Source organism: Sarcophilus harrisii, chromosome 1, assembly GCF_902635505.1.
Source record: "Sarcophilus harrisii chromosome 1, mSarHar1.11, whole genome shotgun sequence".
Classification (NCBI taxonomy): Eukaryota; Metazoa; Chordata; class Mammalia; order Dasyuromorphia; family Dasyuridae; genus Sarcophilus; species Sarcophilus harrisii.
The window spans coordinates 563,573,802-563,593,162 of NC_045426.1; the positions used below are offsets into that span (position 1 = coordinate 563,573,802).

Genomic DNA, 19,361 nt, shown 5'->3' on the forward strand with positions numbered 1-19,361 from the left:
TATGGATCCCTTTGGGAGTCTTGTGGATCTCACATTAAAAATCCCTGATCTAGTCTTTTCCATATATACTCACTCAGTAAAGATCCAGTTAAGGCCTTGTAATTTCTGCTTTGGTTATTACTGTAATTGTCCTGAAGCTAATAATGCATTTTGTCCACTATAATGTAGTTTAGTATATTATATTATATTATATTATATTATATTATATTATAGTAGAGTAGAGTATAATAATTCATCGAGTATATAACACAAACCTAGTCAAATCCTTCATTGAGACCTTACTAATATTTGACATATTTCCTTGGTTTATAATTCCAGGCCATAACCAAATTTCAAATACCCACTAATACATGGAAATGGAATCCAGGATCAAGGGAGAATAGGGTTAGATATTAAGAGATTTGGGGATTTGCAGCACAACCCTGAAGAAAATCTTATCACTTCAGTCTGAGGGCCTACTTGTTTTGTGAGTTTTTTTTTGATAATAATCACAATACTCTGCATTACTGTACCTTTCATCACAACATCTCGGTGCTTCCCAAACATTAATTAGTCTTCCCACCACTTCTGTCAAGCAGGTATTATCATTTGGCAGATAGGGAAACTGAGGCAATAGATTTTTAAAAAAAAATTTTATTGAAGGCTCTAGCTTCTTTGGCATTAGTGTCTATTACTATCTACAGTCATACATAGTTATAATATCCGGGCTAGCTTTCTTAAGGCTCTCTGGAAAGACCTTGGTCTCAGCAGGATAGTCATCGCAAGGATGGACAGGAATAGAGTCTAAAGTCTTTACGGTCTCTTCACAGTCTGTCTTTCTCAAAATCTGTGTCTGTCACAGAATGACCCAGCCTTGATCTTAGTGGAGGAGTGCAGGAGGCCAGAGAGCCACCAGGAGGATGGTCAAAGATGGAATGTCTCATTTTCCTTCCTCTCAGCCCTTATATACCATATTACAATTACATCAGTACAGCATATTGAATATGTGTGAACTACAGAACCATTATATCACTATGCGAAGTACCAAGTATATGTATACTAAAGAACCATTATCTCATCAATCACACTGAGTTAACACCCTAGAGTAAGTATTCTTGTTTCAAGTATACTTCTCCAGAGTTCCAGTCCTCTACATATAGTGATAGATTTCAGTTGAGTTCATCCATAGGGAAATGATACACTTAACTTAAAATCTATTTAGAAAGACTGAAGAAGCAACAAAGTCCACTAATATACATGAAACAATTTTCATGAGGATAGATTAAATAAAGGATAATGACCAACTTTTATATAGTTTAAAACAAGTACCTACTTTTACTATAATGCCTTTTTAGGCCTTTCCATGAAGACCAAATAGTTTTAAATGTGTCAAAGGCATGTGATGCTTGAGAAAAGACTGAAATTGGAGGAATAATTTCACTCTAAACTAGGGAGGAATTAAGTGGCACAGTGGCAAGAGCACTCTAGGCAAGAGCACTTTAGTCAGGAAGATCAGAGTTCAAATCCTGCCTCAAACAATTATGAGCTGGGCAAGAGACTACACTTTGCTTAACCTCATGTTCCCTCATCTAAAAACTAACGATGTTGAACTTGAAAGGTCTATAAAGTCCCTTCGAGTTCTAATTCTGTGACCCTAGGTAATCATCATGAAATGTTTAAAAAAGAAAAATGAGAGGCTATTTCATTGAATCATCAAATTAGAGATGGAAAAAGCCTCCCTCCCATTTGAAATGAAAACATTCAATGAGGTGGAACCCACTTCCCCTGGAGATAGCCCATTCCACTTTGGGTTATTTCTAACTACTGGGTGTCTAGTAAATAACAGGTAGATGCTTTTTTGGCTTGTCTTCAGTGGGCATCTGTAGCAGAAGAGTCTAAATCTGTAGGAGGGTGGAAGAAGAGCTAACATTTTCTCTACAAGAGCATAAATGATTCCAAGCACCATACTCTAGTCTAACTTCTAACCACAAGCAAAGAGCAGACTGAGGGAAGAAGAGATGAAACAATAAATCAGCTACTCAGACACTCAAAGAACAAATAATAAATTTCTGTTTTCTACCAGACTATAGCAGGACAAACCAATGCCTGGTCCATAAACACTTGATATAAAAAATTGGCTAGATTGTCTTCCACTTATGAAAACCATTTCACCCAGTCACCTTTCTTCCTTGAGATGCAACCTCTTTGGCAAAGGAGAAGATGACCTATTTTTTCACTCATGTGTTCTGGGACTTGTTCAGTTTATCTTTTTACCTCCTTACCTCCTGAGTCAGTTTGTGGTTGCCCAGGCACTAGTGATATATGAGTGCAGTATATAACCACCTGTCACTCCTGGGGCAGTAACCACCCACCCATCAACTCCAAGGATCCAATACTGTTTCTTGTTTGTTTAATGTCTCCTCCCTTGTTGACTACCCTGGCTTCCCACTCCTCCTCCCTCATCCAGCTGAAAGCTCAGACAATACATTGGCATTAATATTCATTTCATGGTTCATCTCATGGTTTCATGGGATGAGTAGGAGGTGCTGAATCATGAAGACAATATTTAGTTTCATCAGTGAAAAGCTTCAGACCAATGAATTTCCCTACCAGATGGGTACACAAAAACCTGACAACTATTTGAAAAGTGGAGTTATGCTAAAGAACATGAAAATGATATAGCTTTCATTATAGAAGTTCTGAGGAATTAAAGTGGGCTAAGTGTTCACAAGATTAAGTGGAAAGAGGTATGAATCTGGAGACATTGGGGTTGGAACTTGCTAGTGCCTGTGTTATCATGGTAAAGTCATTTTACTCTCTCATCTGTAAAATGGGGCAGCATTCACTTCAAAGGATTATTCTAATGATTAGATGAGATCATCAGCAAAGTGCTCCACAAAAGCCATTTATTATTGACTAAGGACACTGGTTGTGTGCTGTTTCTGGAATAAAGAAGATTCATTCAACCTGGCCTTAGACACTTAGTAGCTATGAAATCCTAGGAAAGTTACTCAAGCCTGTTTGCCTTAGTTTTCACATCTGTAAAATGACCTGGACAGGAAACTGGCAAACTACTTCAGTATCTCTGCCAAGAAAACCCCAAAAGGGGTCTTGAAGAGTTGGACACAACTAAAACAAGTTATTGATTAGCATTCTTTGTTTCTTCCCTTTGTTTTCCAGTTCAGGTAATGGGTGGACCTCTTGGTACACTGCCTATTCGTTTTTTCACATGAATACTATAAAATGATGCACTTTAGCAAAAGAAATTTGTTTGGTGAAGTCGATAATGTCTCCCCTGGAACTCTAGAACACTCTGGGAAATTCACCAATAGCATTGTACTTGGCCTTTATTACCCAAATACCAAGGCAAAGGGGAAGTTCAGCAAGATTTACCAGTAAGAGGTTACACCCTTGTCCATATCAGTTTGACATGCTGCAAACTGTTACGGAACATCATATACCCACAGTATATAAATCTTTGATGTACAATGAGGAAAAAAAGAAAGAAATTTCTAGGACTACACAGGAAGAGAATATATATATATATATATTATTATTATTATTATTATGATTAGGTGTCTGATGGACTTTTTTTTCTATGTCTGTAAAAAGAATTTGAAAGTCTTTGAAACAGTAATTAATTTTTCTCCCCCTTTTTGGTTTATAGTTGAGAATATATGAGACTGATAGAGTCAAACATATCACTAACTTACTTTTCTGCTATTATTATTATTATTATTATTATTATTTTACAAAGGTAAGATCTCCCCTAACCTTTCCCTCATCTCACTCTCCCTCTTCCTTCACCTTATGTCTTCCCACACAGAGGATGATTAACAAAAAATTATTAATTTAACAATAAAATGGAGAGAGGCAAGCCAATATGAAACTATTTCTTCACTCATAGCTTAGAACTAGAAAATCCCCCTTCCTGGTAGCAGCACTTTTTCCCTCAGGCTGAAATACCCTAGAAGGTTTTAATAATGGAAGGGAATGTGGCCTCTAGGTCACTTAAACAAGTTCAGGCTTCTTTAAATAAATATTGCAAGACAAAGGCAAATAAATCAACACCTGATGAGATAGAAAACCCTATGGATTGTCAGAAGATTGCAGAATTACAGCAGGATATTCCCAAATGGTTCAAGAGAGAAATGGGAATCATGAAAGCAGAATTTTATGATCTAAACAGTTAGAAATTATTGGTCAAATAGAAAAACTTTAATCCACAGAGGAAAATCTCCACAAAGACACAGAAGAGAGAATGGCTGATTAGGAATGGGAATACACAGAAGTGAAGGATTATCTTGTCTACTGGTTTATCTGCTTGTGCTCAAATTCCTTAGCTGAGTTTTTTTTCATCCTGAAAACTATGATCATTTGTCCTTTTCCTTATATTCCTCTATCTGCTTTTTTTTTTTCTGACTCAGTATCATCAAGGGAGTTTGCTTTTGACAGGCCTCAGTCTCTGCTGCAAATGACTTCTGAGGGAATAGAACGGTTAGGCTCAGCTTGACACCACAATCCTTTCCTTCAAATCTGGTGGGACTTCCCTGACCTAGTTCCTTCTGTTCCTTATTTTTCTGGCTGAGTAATATTGCAGTGCAGTACATTACCACACCCCTACTTTAGGCTGGGCAAACTTCTGGCTTTCCAGGCTCTAAAGGTGGAGGTGGAAGGGGTGAAGGTGGCAGAGTTGAGTTCTGGTGCAAGACCAGAACTGTGGGTCAACTTATATAGCCATGCCAGATGTGGTGGTGCTGCATTAGGGACTGCCTTTTTCTGCTATTGGTTCATTGAGTAATTCAGCTTGTTAGGATTCTTAGTATCTTAAGTTGTAGTGACAGGTAAAGTCACGTTGTGTCTTGCACATAATTCCTTTTTTAAAGAGGTTAGGGAGGATATGAGGACCAGAGGTGTTCAGTCTTCCATCTTGTTGGTCAAGTGATCTAAAATCTGATATATAATTTTTAAAAAAATAATTATAACTTTTTATTGACAGAACCCATGCCTGAGTAATTTTTTTACAACATTATCCCTTGCACTCACTTCTGTTCCTATTTTTCCCCTCTCTCCCTCCACCCCCTCCCCCAGATGGCAAGCAGTCCTATATATGTTAAATAGGTTACAGTAGATCTTAGATACAATATATGTGTGCAGAATCGAACAGTTCTCTTGTTGCACAGGGAGAATTGGATTCAGAAGGTAGAAATAACCTGGGAAGAAAAACAAAAATGCAAAAAGTTTACATTCATTTCCCAGTGTTCTTTCTTTGGGTGTAGCTGCTTCTGTCCATCATTGATCAACTGGAACTGAATTGGATCTTCTCTTTGTTGAAGAAATCCACTTCCATCAGAATACATCCTTATACAGTATCATTGTTGAAGTATATAATGATCTCCTGGTTCTGCTCATTTCACTTAGCATCAGTTCATGTAAGTCTCTCCAAGCCTCTCTGTATTCATCCTGCTGGTCATTTCTTACAGAACAATAATATTCCATAACATTCATATACCATAATTTATTCAGCCATTCTCCAATTGATGGGCATCCATTCATTTTCCAGCTTCTGGCCACTACAAACAGGGCTGCCACAAACATTTTGGCACATACAGGTCCCTTTCCCTTCTTTAGTATCTCTTTGGGGTATAAGCTCAGTAGTAGCACTGCTGGATCAAAGGGTATGCACAGTTTGATAACTTTTTGGACATAATTCCAGATTGCTGTCCAGAATGGTTGGATTCGTTCACAACTCCACCAACAATGCATCAATGTCCCAGTTTTCCCACATCCCCTCCAACAATCATCATTATTTTTTCCTGTCATCTTAGCCAATCTGACAGGTGTGTAGTGGTATCTCAGAGTTGTCTTAATTTGCATTTCTCTGATCAACAGTGATTTGGAACACTTTCATATGAGTGGTAATAGTTTCAATTTCATCATCTGAAAATTGCCTGTTCATATCCTTTGACCATTTACAACTGGAGAATGGCTTGATTTCTTATAAATTAGAGTCAATTCTCTATATATTTTGGAAATGAGGCCTGATATATCATTTTAATGAGTTTTGTGCACAATTTCAAATTACTTTCCTAAATGATCTGACCAATTTATAGATCTTACAAACAGTGAATAAATATGCTTGTTTTCCCACAGTTTCTCTGACAACTGTCATTTTTCTCTATCAGTGTTATGGGAGTAAGATAGAACCGCAGAGTTGCTTTAATTTGGATGTATTTTACTTATTAGTAAATTTGGATCATTTTTTCAATACATTCACTTTTTAAAACACAAAATACTCCTAAATTGGGGACTAACCTCGAAATGTCAGAGTTTGTAACTTAATAATATTATAATCATTTGAATATTTGTTTTAGTGGTTAGATGTTAGCCACCAAAAAATGAAAGGTGGGCCAACTTTATCATGAAGAAAGGCATTTCTCTCTATACTGTTTTTTAATCTCCAAAGCTGCTGTGAACTGTGCAAGAACTTGTCTCAAGCATAAAACATGTTTAACTATAGTCACTGAACAGGTGAAGAACACTTAAAGCTGAAGTAGTTGAGGATCAGATAGCAGATTTAGAAAGACAGCTTGGTGATCCCAGAAAGATCAATGAATACAATGAGTTCACAGATGACATATGACTGGTTTTAAAACTTTGCAATGACAGCAAAAGAACAAGGAAGATTTGTTTTAAAAGGGGTCAGGTATTTAAATGGCCAGATCTATATGCTGGATTCTCAGCAAAATAGAAAATAGGATAAACAGAGGATAAGAAATTAGGCAACTGGGAAAAAGATTGTGTGATAATTATTTCAATTTAATTTAATTTAATTTAATTTCTTATTTCTCTTCAGTCTGGATCCCAATCCAGTCAAACAAATTAGCTTCCTATTTTCTGCTAATGACAAGCTAATTCCTACATTTATACTTAAGTACAACCATTTCCACTGTCCCCTGTCTACTAAATTCTCTCTCTATTTCTTTCTACCCTCACTGCAACTTGGCTTCTTACTTAATCATTCATGGCCAAACTGCCAACATCCCCAAAGTTACCATTAACCTTTTAAATGCCAAATCTATCGGCCTGTTCTCACTGCTTGTCTGTCTGGACCTCTGCAGGTTTTGTCACTGCTGATCACCTTTTCCTCTTGGATATTCTCTTCTCTCAAAGTTTTGGTCCCAAGGCCCCCAACTAGTGCTCTTCCTATGTAGCTGACAGTTCTATTTCAGTCTTCTTTCATGGATCTTCCTTCATGTCACAATCATTAATCAAAGCTCTACCCTCTCATATTGCTCTACTTTGTTTCTTAGAAACCTCATCAGCTTCCATAAGTTCAGTAATCTCCATGCAGATGATTCCCAAAATCTTCTGAAGTGCCATTCTGCATCACTAATTGCCCTTTGGGCATTTCAAACCGGACTGTAGGCATTTTAAATTCAGCATTTCTAAAAGAGAACCTTTTATCCTCCCACCTAAACCTTTTCCTCTTTCTAACTGTCCTATTACTGTTTAGGGAACTAGCATCTTCCTTCAGAGCTGAAACATTGGTTTCATCCTTACACTCTTCGCTAGTATTCATGTATTTGATCTATTGCCGTCTTGTCATTCTACCTTTACAACACATTTCATCTTCTACTCTTACTCTCACCACTTGAGTTCAGATCTTTCCCTACTTTAATCCATTCTCTCCTCACCTGCAAAAAATTATTTTTCTGAAAGCTTAAGTTTGATCCTGTTAACTTCCTACTTTAAAAAAAATCCCCATGGTTCCCTCTTATCTCCAGGATCAAATATAAAGTCTTCATTTCATCAACTTTTTATGACCTGGCCCCTTCCTACTCTTTTAATATATCTCACATTTTGCTTGCTTCCACAAGTTCTACAATAACGCTACACCAAACTTTCTTTTTTGACATTCCTTATATATGATACTTCATCTCCAGACAATATGCCTTTTCCCTGATAGCTCTCCATGCTTGAGAGACTCTTCTTCCTTACCTCTATGTCTTTTTTTACTTTTCCTGGCTTCCTTCAAGTCTCAGCTCCAATCTTACCTTTGGGGGAAGGCCTTATCTGGTACTACTGCCTCTGCTCTAAGATTACCTTTCATTTATATGGTATATATCTTGTGTGTATATAGAACTTTACATTGCATGTTGTCTACTCCATTACTATGTGAGGACTTTAGGCTTTCTTTGTCTGCCTAACACTGAGTACAATTCCTGAAATGTAGTAAGTATTTTATAGTAGTAAAATAACTAATAAAGTAGTAAAAAAAAAAAAAAGTACACAATAACATACTACATTCTTTTAAATGGCTATTCCCCTAATGACCTAAAGCTAAAACTAAAAGGCAGGAAAGCAGCAAATTTCAGAAAATCTTAAACAAAAGGCAAAAAGACTTTGGCTTCTCATTAGCAGGATGTGACTTACAAGGAGCCACTGAATATTTCTGAGTAGAGAAGTGACATGATCATATTTGTGTATAAGAAGTATTAACATAACAGTAGTATGGAGTAAAGGTGAAGGACAAAATGGAAGTAGAAACATTTGTTAGGATATACTGCATTAGTCTTATCCAGCAAGTCCAATCTTGAGATAATAGTAATGAGAAGAGATGAGGGAATAGAAGTGAGAAATATTATAGAGGTAGAATGGAAGGATTTAGTAATTAAATCAATATGGGATGTTATGAACCTGGGTTAAAAAAATCAAACACAAGTACAGGATCAGAGAGATGAGGCTAAAAAATAAGTTCATGTGAAAAAATTTAGGAATTATAGTGGATTATAAACTCAATGTAAATAAACAATGTGATATATCATTTTGGTAGTCAGTCAATGAACAAGCATTTATGAAATGCTTACTATGTGCCAAGAACTGTGTTGAGTGCTGGGCATACAGAGAAAGGCAAAACATATAGCTTTTGCTCTCTAAGCATTTACAGAAATGCTATGCAACAAAATGTTCATACAAGATGAATGCCACATAAACGAAAGGTTATCTTAGACTAATAGCAGTGGGATGCTAGGGACAGAATGTACTTGAGTTTCAGGTGTGTGGAAGCATTTATTAAAGAGAAGGCACTGACAGTGGGATTTGGAATAGGCATAAAATCAGGAGTGAGTCTTGAAGGAATTCAGAGATTCCAGGAGGCAGAAAATTCCTGGTGTGGAAGACAACCTGTAATAGGGCAAAGAGTGGAAAGATGGATTGTAATGTTCAAGGAACAGCAACTAGCTCAGTGAAACAATAAGGAGGTCAGAAAGGTTGGAAGGGTCTTGGCAGTAAAGCGTTTTAAAATACAAAGAGAAGATGTTATATTTGATCTTGGGGATAACAGGGAGCCATTGGATAAATAAAAGGGTGACATGGTCAGACTTATATTTTAGGAAAATCATTTTGAATGTTACTTTGTTCTTCCTTCTTCAATTCCTTCCCCAGGCTCCCAATATACTTCAGTGGCTTCTTTTCATCTCTGGGATCCAATATAAAATGCTGTTTGGCATTCAAAGATTTTCTTAATTTAGCACCTCCCTTTGTTATCATTCCCCCATCCCCTTTCCTACTTTTCTAGTCTTCTTACATCTCATTCCCCACCAAGTAATCTTGAATCCAGTAAAACTGGCCTCCTGGCTATTGCATGAACAAGATGTTCCATTTCTTGGCTCCAACAATCCTTTCCAACTATCCCCACACCTGGAATATTCCCCCTCTTCCACTCTAACTACTGACCTCTTTGGCTGCCTTTAAATCCCAACTAAAATCCCACTTTCTACAGAAAGTTTCCCCTCTCTTAATTATCTGCCAATTAATTTGTATATAGTTTGCTTGTATATATTTGCACATCATCTCTCCTCATTAGATTGTTGAGCTCCTTCAGGGCAAACAATCTTTTGCCTCTTTTTGTATCCTCAGTGCTTAGCAAAGTGCCTCAAACATAGTTGGCAACTTTAAAAATGTTTATTGATTGAATTGATTTTAGGTTGCATTAATAGAAAAATGGTTTCCACAAAGAAAGAAAAGAGATCATAGTCCCACCAATACTCTTCTCTATCCACAGCAGAACTGGAATATTGTGCTTGGTTCCCAACACCGTATTAGAAAAGATTTTGATAAGCAGGATGATGTCCAGAATAAGACAACCAGAATGGTGAGGGAATTCTAACAAAACCATTCCATCCAAAAATCATTTGAAAGAACCAAGGATGTTTAGACTTCAGAAAAGATGTAGGGGACTTACTGTAGCCTTCAAATATCTGAAGGGATGCCATATGGAAGAATGAGTGAATTTGTTCTGCTTGGCTCCTAAGGCCAAAATGAAAACCAACTGATGTTATAGAATGGTACATTCCAAGTCTATATAAGGAAAAACTTCAAATTATTAGAGGTGTACCAAAGAGGAATGTATTGCCTTGGAAGGGGAATGAGTGTCCCATTTCTGGAGGTCTTTAAGTATTTCAAGGTCCCATCATAACTTGCCACAAATATTGAAGAAGAAATTTATGGTACGGATGTTAGGTGACCTCTGGCACATTTTAATGCCTTTCAATGATTTTATTATTTAGTCACCATATCTTGAGTCTGAATTCTGTCTCAGCTGCTTAGTAGCTGTGTCATCTGAACACTCTCAGCCTTAATTTCCTTATCTATAAAATGGAGATAATACTATACCTACCTCATAGGATTTGTTATGAGATCAAACAAGGAAATATATGCACTATGCTTTTATTTCCTTCATACCCATTGGTTCTAAGGCTGAGGAAGGAAACATTCTTCTGAGACGTAGACAGCGGCAGTCAATGAGTCATTATTGCTTTTCTCCATTGCCCTTGTGTCCCTATTTCTTCCCTAACATAACAAGAAAGGAAGCTGTGGAGCCAAAAATAAAATGAAAGAGAAGGACCCATCTGGAGATGACTCTATCAGGGGGCCCAGTCTAGATGTAAACGAGCAAGTTTCAGGGAGTATAATGATAATCTCAATGATTAATGATGATGACAGTAATAAAAAAAAAATATATATATAGCAATAGGTACTTTATATTTATGTGTCTCTTTCATCTATAAAAATCCAAAATGCTTTGCAAACTGAACACAGGCACACCAATTAACTACAGAGACTTCTCTTTCCTCCTGTACTAACACCTAGCCTACTGCAGAAAGAGCTGGGGCCATATGATTGCCCATCAACACTCTAAAGTTTGGCCTCAGAAGTGAAAATGACTTCTGCAGTCAATGAATCTATGGGGAAAACTGAAGGCAGGATATAATTACCTCAGTTACAGGATACCTTAATTTGATCCTGGGCCCTCTGGGCAGAAGTGCTAAGAAACTTAGAGTAGAATCTAGGTACTGTTAACCTACTTTTTCCAAGTGGACTTGTGGCTGAACAAATGTATGTGATGGTGACAAGAGAAAATAGGGAAAAAAACAAAAACCAAAAGCAAACCCATTCACTATTGTTCTACTGACACAACTGTTTTTTCCTTTATACAATGGTCTGTTCTGGCCAAGTTGGGTGTAAATAAAATATTATTTAAAGAGTTCACCGTTTAAAAGAATCTTATGTTGAAATAAATGGTTTGTAAAAATGAAGAGTCTTTAAGCGATCAGACATTCTTCAATGTATTAATGGTTTAGATTTTTTAAAGACCAGATTTTCTTAAAGCAATACCTATATTACTCAGAAAATTATGGACATCATGACACTGTGTAAATGGCAGACCACTGCAGTTTGTAAGATTAGTTTTGAAATTATTTCCAGTAAAAGTTTCTAGTTGTCTCTAAGTACCAGTTCCCTGTTGGGCAAACATTGTCATTAATTGTTTAAGAGACAGGCCAGGGAAGTTGATTATGGAAGGAAGACAATCTACCATGACAATACAGATTGGTGTTATTTCTGCCGATGGTGACAATATGGTCACCTTGAATAAGTTTCAGGACTTAGACTGCTAGTGAAATAATGAAGAAAGAAATCTGTGTGGGGAATGGTTGGGGGAAGGGTGTTAGGATAAGTCTAAAAAGGCTCTAATGTAAATAAATATATACCGACTAACCCTTTGTAGTTTTAAGTTTCAATGAGTCCACTGATGGTAAGTGAACTATATGCTAGGCCAATCTAATTTGGCATGGAGTGATTAGCATTTAGGAGATTTTAAGCAGGATACTCGTAGGATTTATTACATATAAAATCATCAAGAGCAGAAAAAAATATGGAATTTTGAACTTAGATTGTTTTAGAAAGATATATTTGGACTTTTCCTGTTCTAGAAATAAAATAGTTGAAATTGTTTGGGGAAAAAAAAAGACCAAGGGATTTACAAATTCCAGAACAGAGACTTTATTGGATAGAGACATAAAGTAAGTAGGAGAAAGGTAATAATATCATTGATGGATGAGCCTCCCCAAAGCCATGTGATACTTTGGATGACCTGCACTAGCAAGGGTTTAAAAAAAAAAAAAACTGAATTCAGTTTTTATTTAAAACTGAACTTTCTTAGAACTTACATTCTAAGGAAGACATTTTCAGATAGTATAACATTTCCAGCACAATGAAGAGCTCTATAAACAGCTCAGGAGATAAGGGAAGACTATGAGGAAGTCAATGTGGTATTTTTTAGTGAAGGCTATTTACAAAAACAGTAATTATATATACAGAGATGCAAATTTTATGAGGTATTTCCCTTTAGTGTAAATAAATTGCCATTCACATGAACAATTGTACATGTGGTATTTAAACCTTTAAATGATGACCTTCAAGGAAAAACACAAAAAAATTCATGGAAAGAAAGGTAAAGTAACCTCCCTTCTTCATAAAGGTTTTGGAGTCTACAATACCATCATTCCATCCTGGATCTAATCAGAAGAAAAGACTCTTCAATGAAAAATATGAGGAAGTTGGGGGAGCTGGTTCTAGTACATGATTACTATTTCATTAGAGATGAAATAATCTTGAGGAGAACAGCACCAGAGGAAACAACACAAATGCATTTGACTTTAGGAGGAATGTGATATGCCCCTGGAGGTTTTGATGGTGATCCTAAGAAGTATGGGAAACATACAGTGAAATATTTAAGAAACACTTGAAGAGATTGAAACTTAAAGCTCTCCTGGTTAAATCCACATTGGGAAAAGGGCAAGACAGGCCAATGTGGTTAAGAAGGGATGTAAAGATTAGTGTGAGGAGTCTAAGTAGGGGGCTTAAAAGTATATAAACAATGCTTCAAAAATATAAACTATTTATAAAAAATGACCCAGGAGAAGTTAAGAGGATAATGACAAAAAAGGATGAATTATGATTATGTTAGAAACAACATTCCAAAACAGTGAAGTTCATAGGCACTGCACATATTGTAGTTCTAGAATTACAGCCTTTGAGAGCTAGATGGGATCTTAAGAATCATCTGATTGAGCCCCTTCATTTTATAAATGAGAATAACATAAAGAAGATGCATTTTATTTCTTGGTTTTCTCCTCCTTCTGTCTCTATCGTTCATCCCTGTCTCCACCAGTCAAAGAAGAAAACAAATATTGGAAGGGTAAGATTAGAGAATTGGGGGCTAGAGATTTCAGGAAAGCAACAGATTAGCTGGCTTCTGTCTAATAGAGCTGGAAAAGATGAAGAGATACTGAGCAAAGGATCTTATTTCCCACAAAAGGAAGGGAAGTGTGAGACACCAATGGGAATAATTGTAGGAGGAATAAAAGCAGTCACGTCTAGGAGGGGAAAAAGTACCAACACAATGAACACATAGGATATGTAAGCTTTCTCTTCACTAAAATACAAAGATGGAAATGAGGGAAGTCCTAACTGATATTTATATAAGTACTCTGATGACAGATCAAATTCCTGAAGTCTGGAAAGTGTTAAATACCATTATTCTAAGAAGGGATATGAGATAGAGCAAGCAATTACAGGCCAGTTAACTTAACATCATTTATAGAAAAATATTAGAAACAGTTTTGCAGGGGAACAACTCGACAAGTCTATGGTAATTTGATTAGAAACAGGCAACATGTTTTTATTGGAGGAAGGTGTTGTTTTAAATAACATGTTGGATTCCTGTGAAGTTATTACTTCCATGGGGTTAGGTTCTAGACCACTATCCCTTCTAATATCTATAGAGGATTAGGTACACCAAATGTAAGATAGCTAAGCAACTAAAGAACAGTAAAGCTGAAAACAGAATAAATAATAAATAACAATGAAATTAGAAGAATGTAATGTTGGAATGTAAATGGCATCAAGTAGAAAATAGCGTTAAAATCAGCTTTTGGAGTTATCATGTAGACACTTAACTTTAAAAAAATTTTTTGAAAGGATTATAAGATTCAGATTTGTTTGTTAATGATTTCTGAAAGTGCTAGATAGAAACAAAGGCCTACTGCATATCGGTTACTCAATTAATGTAAGGCTTTGAAGAGGATTAAAATGGATGGTGTCCTGAGATTACAGAAGCTGGATTGAATTCTGTTTTTTATTATTTACTACTTCATTATATTAGGAAGGTCACTTAATTTTTCTGGGTCTTAATTTCCTCATGTATATACCAAGGGAGGCTGGACTAAATGGCTTCCAAGGTCTTTTTCAGATCCTATGTGATGTCCAGAAATGTAGTATGTTAGGAGAAGCACTGCATACGGCATAGAATTTTAGAGCTGAAAGGGACCTTGGAAATATGATCCCTCATTTTATATATAAGATAGGCAGAAATAAAACAACCATTTCAGTCTCCCATTCCTTCTGCTAAATCAAAAAAGTCTATATATAGAAATATATAATAGTATTTTATAAAGACAGTGATAAGTCATTTAATATACTTTGAGGTTTACAGCTTTTAGATTACATAAATGCCATGTTTTTTCATACCACTGATAACAGCTACATAGGTCAATAGATAAAGAGTTTTAGATCTGGAGTCAGGAAGACTTGGATGCAAATCCCGCCTCAGACAGTCATGATGTATGACACTGAGCAAGTCACTTAACCTCTTGCTTTCCATTTCCTCATTTGCAAAATGGGAATAACTCCCTCGGTTTCTGAAGCTACAATGAGATAATTTTTTTTTTGGGGGGGGGGGTTGTTTTTGCTGAGGCAGTTGGAGTTGACTGACTTGCCCAGGGTCACACAGCCAGGAGGTGTTAAGTATCTGAGTTCAAATTTGAACTCAGGTCCTCCTGACTTCAGGGCTGGTGCTCTATCCAGTGTGCCACCTAGCTGCCCCTATGAGAATCTTTGTGAAGTGATTTGAAAGACTTTTAAGTGCTATATAAAAGATACTTGTAATAAAATAAACAAAACTAAAAATGTAAAATAAATGAACATAAATAAATGTTAGGTAGAAAGCTTGATTTGTTTTTGTTTTCCACTTGCATCTAATGTGTATGATTCCCATACTGACCCTAATCTTTAGGGAATATGGGAGACCTCCCTCTTCCAAACTAAAGAGTACAGATTGGTGACTGAAGACCCTAGTGAGTCCTTCCATCTCACTCCGCCCCAGTTACATTACAGAAACAATACTATTTCACAGAGAGTAGTAGATTTCAACTATAATATGGATGCAAATTTACCAGATCTTATATAGGCACATATATACTGACTTGAAGTTCTAAGAAACATAGAATGCTAAACAAAATGTTGATGACAGCATTATCAGAAGTTGAAGTCCTACATGAACTGATCTTCTAAGTGAAACGAGCAGAACCAGGAGATCATTGCACACGGCAACAACAAGATTATATGAAGATCAAACCTGATGGACGTGGCTCTTTTCAACAGTTGAGATCAGTTCCAATAATCTTGTGATGAGGAGAGCCATCTATCCCGAGAGAGATAAAACTGTGGGAAGTGAGTGTGGATCACAACTGCATTTTTACTCTTTTTGTTGTTGTTTGCCTGCATTGTGTTTTCTTTCTTTCTTTTTTTCCTTTTTGATCTGATTTTTCTTGTGCGGCACAATAATTGTATAAATGTTTACAGATATTGGATTTGATAATATTTCTAGGATTAAGAGTGCCTTAATTTTAGTGACAAACGTTAAATTTAGTGACAAACTTCACATGGATGTCACTATTTTTTATTTCAGGACAAACAGATTAAACTTGTTGAGTTATAAAACTTTCAATGATATGTATGTAATAAAGAAGCAAAGACACAGAAATTATTGTAAAACTAGCTATCAGTGAAATGGTACAGTAGATAGAATGTGGACTCTGGAGTCAGGAGGATGTGAGTTCAAAGATGGCCTCAGATACTAGCTATTTAACCCTGAGCAAGTCACTTCACCCTAAGTGCTTACACACACACACACACACACACACACACACACACACACACATACACACACACACACGTGAGCACAGGCTAGAATTAAAATGGCACTTTAAGGTTTGCAAATGCTTTACCAATATTATTCCATTTTATCTTCACAATGATCATGGAGGTAAATGCTATGATTGTTTCCATTTTACAGCTAAGGAAACTGAGAAAGGATGATTAAGTGACATGCCAGGGTCACATGATCAGTAAGTTTCTGAGGCCAGATTTGTAGTCTTCTTGACGCCAGGTCCAGCACTCTGTCCACTGCTTCATCTGGGACATCTCTATACAAGTGGCATTTAGTATTGCACTCTAATAAGCAAAACTGGGTGGGGAGAGATGAATGCAAAAAAGGAATTCCTGCTATGTGATATTGCTACTAGTTTAAAAAAGTTTAATATTAATTCATTACCGTATAAATAAATGCTCTTTATTAAGAGTTCCAGAGAAAGAGCCTGGCATAATGCATAGTGAGGCAGTTTGGTATCCGAAAGATTTGGTTCATGTTTTCTTTCTGCCGCAAACTGCCTATGAGATTTTCAGTGGCCCAGGCCCAGGCCCCCACTAAATTGCATTGTTAGAGGTAGTTTCCTCTGGGAATTCCCTTCACCAGTGAAATCAAATGTTATGTCTAAAATTTTTTTCAACTGATTCTCTAAACTCAACTTAAATATTCCAGCTCACTTATGATCTCCATAAACCCTTTCCTTCTTAAACTTCAACCGTGCCCCCTCCCGGACTTTGCTAGCATCTCTATTATGTGTGACTTGCACATTATTTTTGTATTAAAATTATTTGTGTATATTGTAGATCCCCTCACTTGACTGTCAACTTTATGAACACAGGAACTCTGCAGTGCTAGCTCAAATTGTTGTGTAACTTCACCAGATCCTAGCACATAGTAGGGGCCTATTTTCTGAAATGATAATTTGCATAAAACTCATTCTCTTTTTAAACATAGGTTTGCTTTTAGAGTGGCAAAATGGGGTAATGGAAAGAACGACGGATCTAGATTTGGATTCAAATTCCACCTCAGATATTTATTAGCTATGGAATCTTTGGCAAATCACTTGCAAAATTAGGACAAATTATTTGTACTATGAAACCTTGCAGGGTTTATAAAAAGCACTTTCTGTTCTCTGAGACCAAAACCCCAGAACTTTCCCCCTTAAATTCTCCTTTTGGTTCTGGTCTATCAGTCATTTATTTATAAGTATTTCACATTAGAGAGAGTTGGCTACTTGGTCTGGGCTGCATGCCTAAGCACTTTACCATCGAGAGAGGTTCTGGAGTGTGCCTCTGATTCTAGAATATTTCAGGGTGCTAGAGAGTTACCAGCTCTAGGGAACTCTAGGGAAAATGAAAAAAAAAAAAAAAACCAAACTCTTGGAAATTGCTGGGAGGGAGGAAAAAAGATGTAGAAACCTGTGAAGCCCAACTTAACAGTGAAAAAGAAGAGAAATGTGCTTTGTAGACATGGAAGGATTAAATGATACCTTTCTTTGGGTTCTAATACACTCTAGATAAGCTTTACTGCTTTTTCTGGGTTTAGCTGAAAATGATCTCTGTATCTTGTGAGGCTAAACATATCATTATTATTACTGTACATACATAAGTGAGAGCTTACTTACAATGCTGTTTCAGTTTTGTCACCTTTCAACAGGAAGGATATTATCACCCTGGAAACAATACAGCATAAGACTGTCAGGCTGATTCCAAGTTTTCAGAAAACTGGTTATTCTGAGGGAGGTGTGAGGTGGTTAAAAATTTACTCACACTACAGAAAAGTAATCTGCCCTGTTGAACACTAAATTTAAGTTGAGTGAGTTAAATGACTGTGTTCACGCTGCTGAGGGAGAGGCTTAACATGAAAAGAGTATCAAAATCAGAAATTAAACAGTCAAAGGTAAGACAGGGGGAAAATGTTTCAGCTAAAGAACAACAAACATCTGGAGCAGAATACAATTGTTGAGTTCAAACAGCATAAATGTAATTAGGTTTGTGAAACAGGTATGACGATGCCATATGAATGAACAAAAGGAATTGAGGGAGGATATGGTGGCCAGGCAGGAAAAAGGGGTCGATATGGACTTCAAGAACATAGACTCATTGGGCCAAGTGTCCTTTTCCTGTCCAGAGACCTCTTTTGTTTTGTGTTCTTATCAATCCCACACCTTGCCTAAGTAAGAATGACAGACAATCCATTCTTAATGACTTCCTAGCTTTTGAAACTATTTTGGTGTTGCCACGTTCAAATAATTTTAAGGAGTGGCCTTTCTGTTGGTTTATGTGATTTCTGCTTATTTCATTTAGAGAGGTTATTCATTTTGGGTGGTTGGTCACCCCTTAAATTGAAACGTATTATTTACACAGAGAGGAAAGTATATGTGCACATGTGTGGTGTTCATGTGTGTGCGTGTGTGCATGCTTGTTGTTTTTTTGTGATCCCCAGGACAACTACGCCCTTGTGGCACCTTGTTCTAATCAGGAAGAGAATGCCAGGGAGACTCAATTGCTCTTTAGACAGTTGACGCTGTGTCAGCAGCAGTATGGCTGGTATCTTCCTCCCCAGGAGACAGAGCACATCCTTTTCTTGGCACACCCACTCTCCAAATGCACAGTGAACAATTGTTAGCTGTTTGTCAAAGACCTGGACAACTCCCCATACCAGTAAAATGCATTGACACTACACCCCTACAAATTAAGTGCCGGGCATTTCCTTTCCTTTCTTTTCTCCAGTCTATACAGACATGTTAAATATGTTTACCCTTTTGCTAGAAACAGAACATTATGAAGTGTGTTTAAGAATTAGTTAGATTTCCTTTCAGTTCACCTCAAAGGGAGATTCCCCTTCCATGTTGGATATTGCTGAGATGGAAATCTGGCCCAGAAAGACATGTCAACATAACGCATAATCCAAAATCCAAATAAAAACATTTTCAAATTGGTAGGATTCTTATAGTTTAGTATGCCTTTTGATAAATAACCTATAAATCTGAACTCATTTATCCCTCAAATCTACTACTCCATATCATATCCAAGTATTTCTAATATAT

The 19,361-nt window shown here is 36.7% G+C and overlaps 1 protein-coding gene across 1 annotated transcript in view; it reads right to left on the reverse strand.

Moving 5' to 3' along the window:
- Nucleotides 1–19,361, reverse strand: part of GMDS (GDP-mannose 4,6-dehydratase) — a 739,822-nt gene that overhangs the window by 100,253 nt on the left and 620,208 nt on the right. The gene's annotated exons all lie outside the window — the stretch shown is intronic.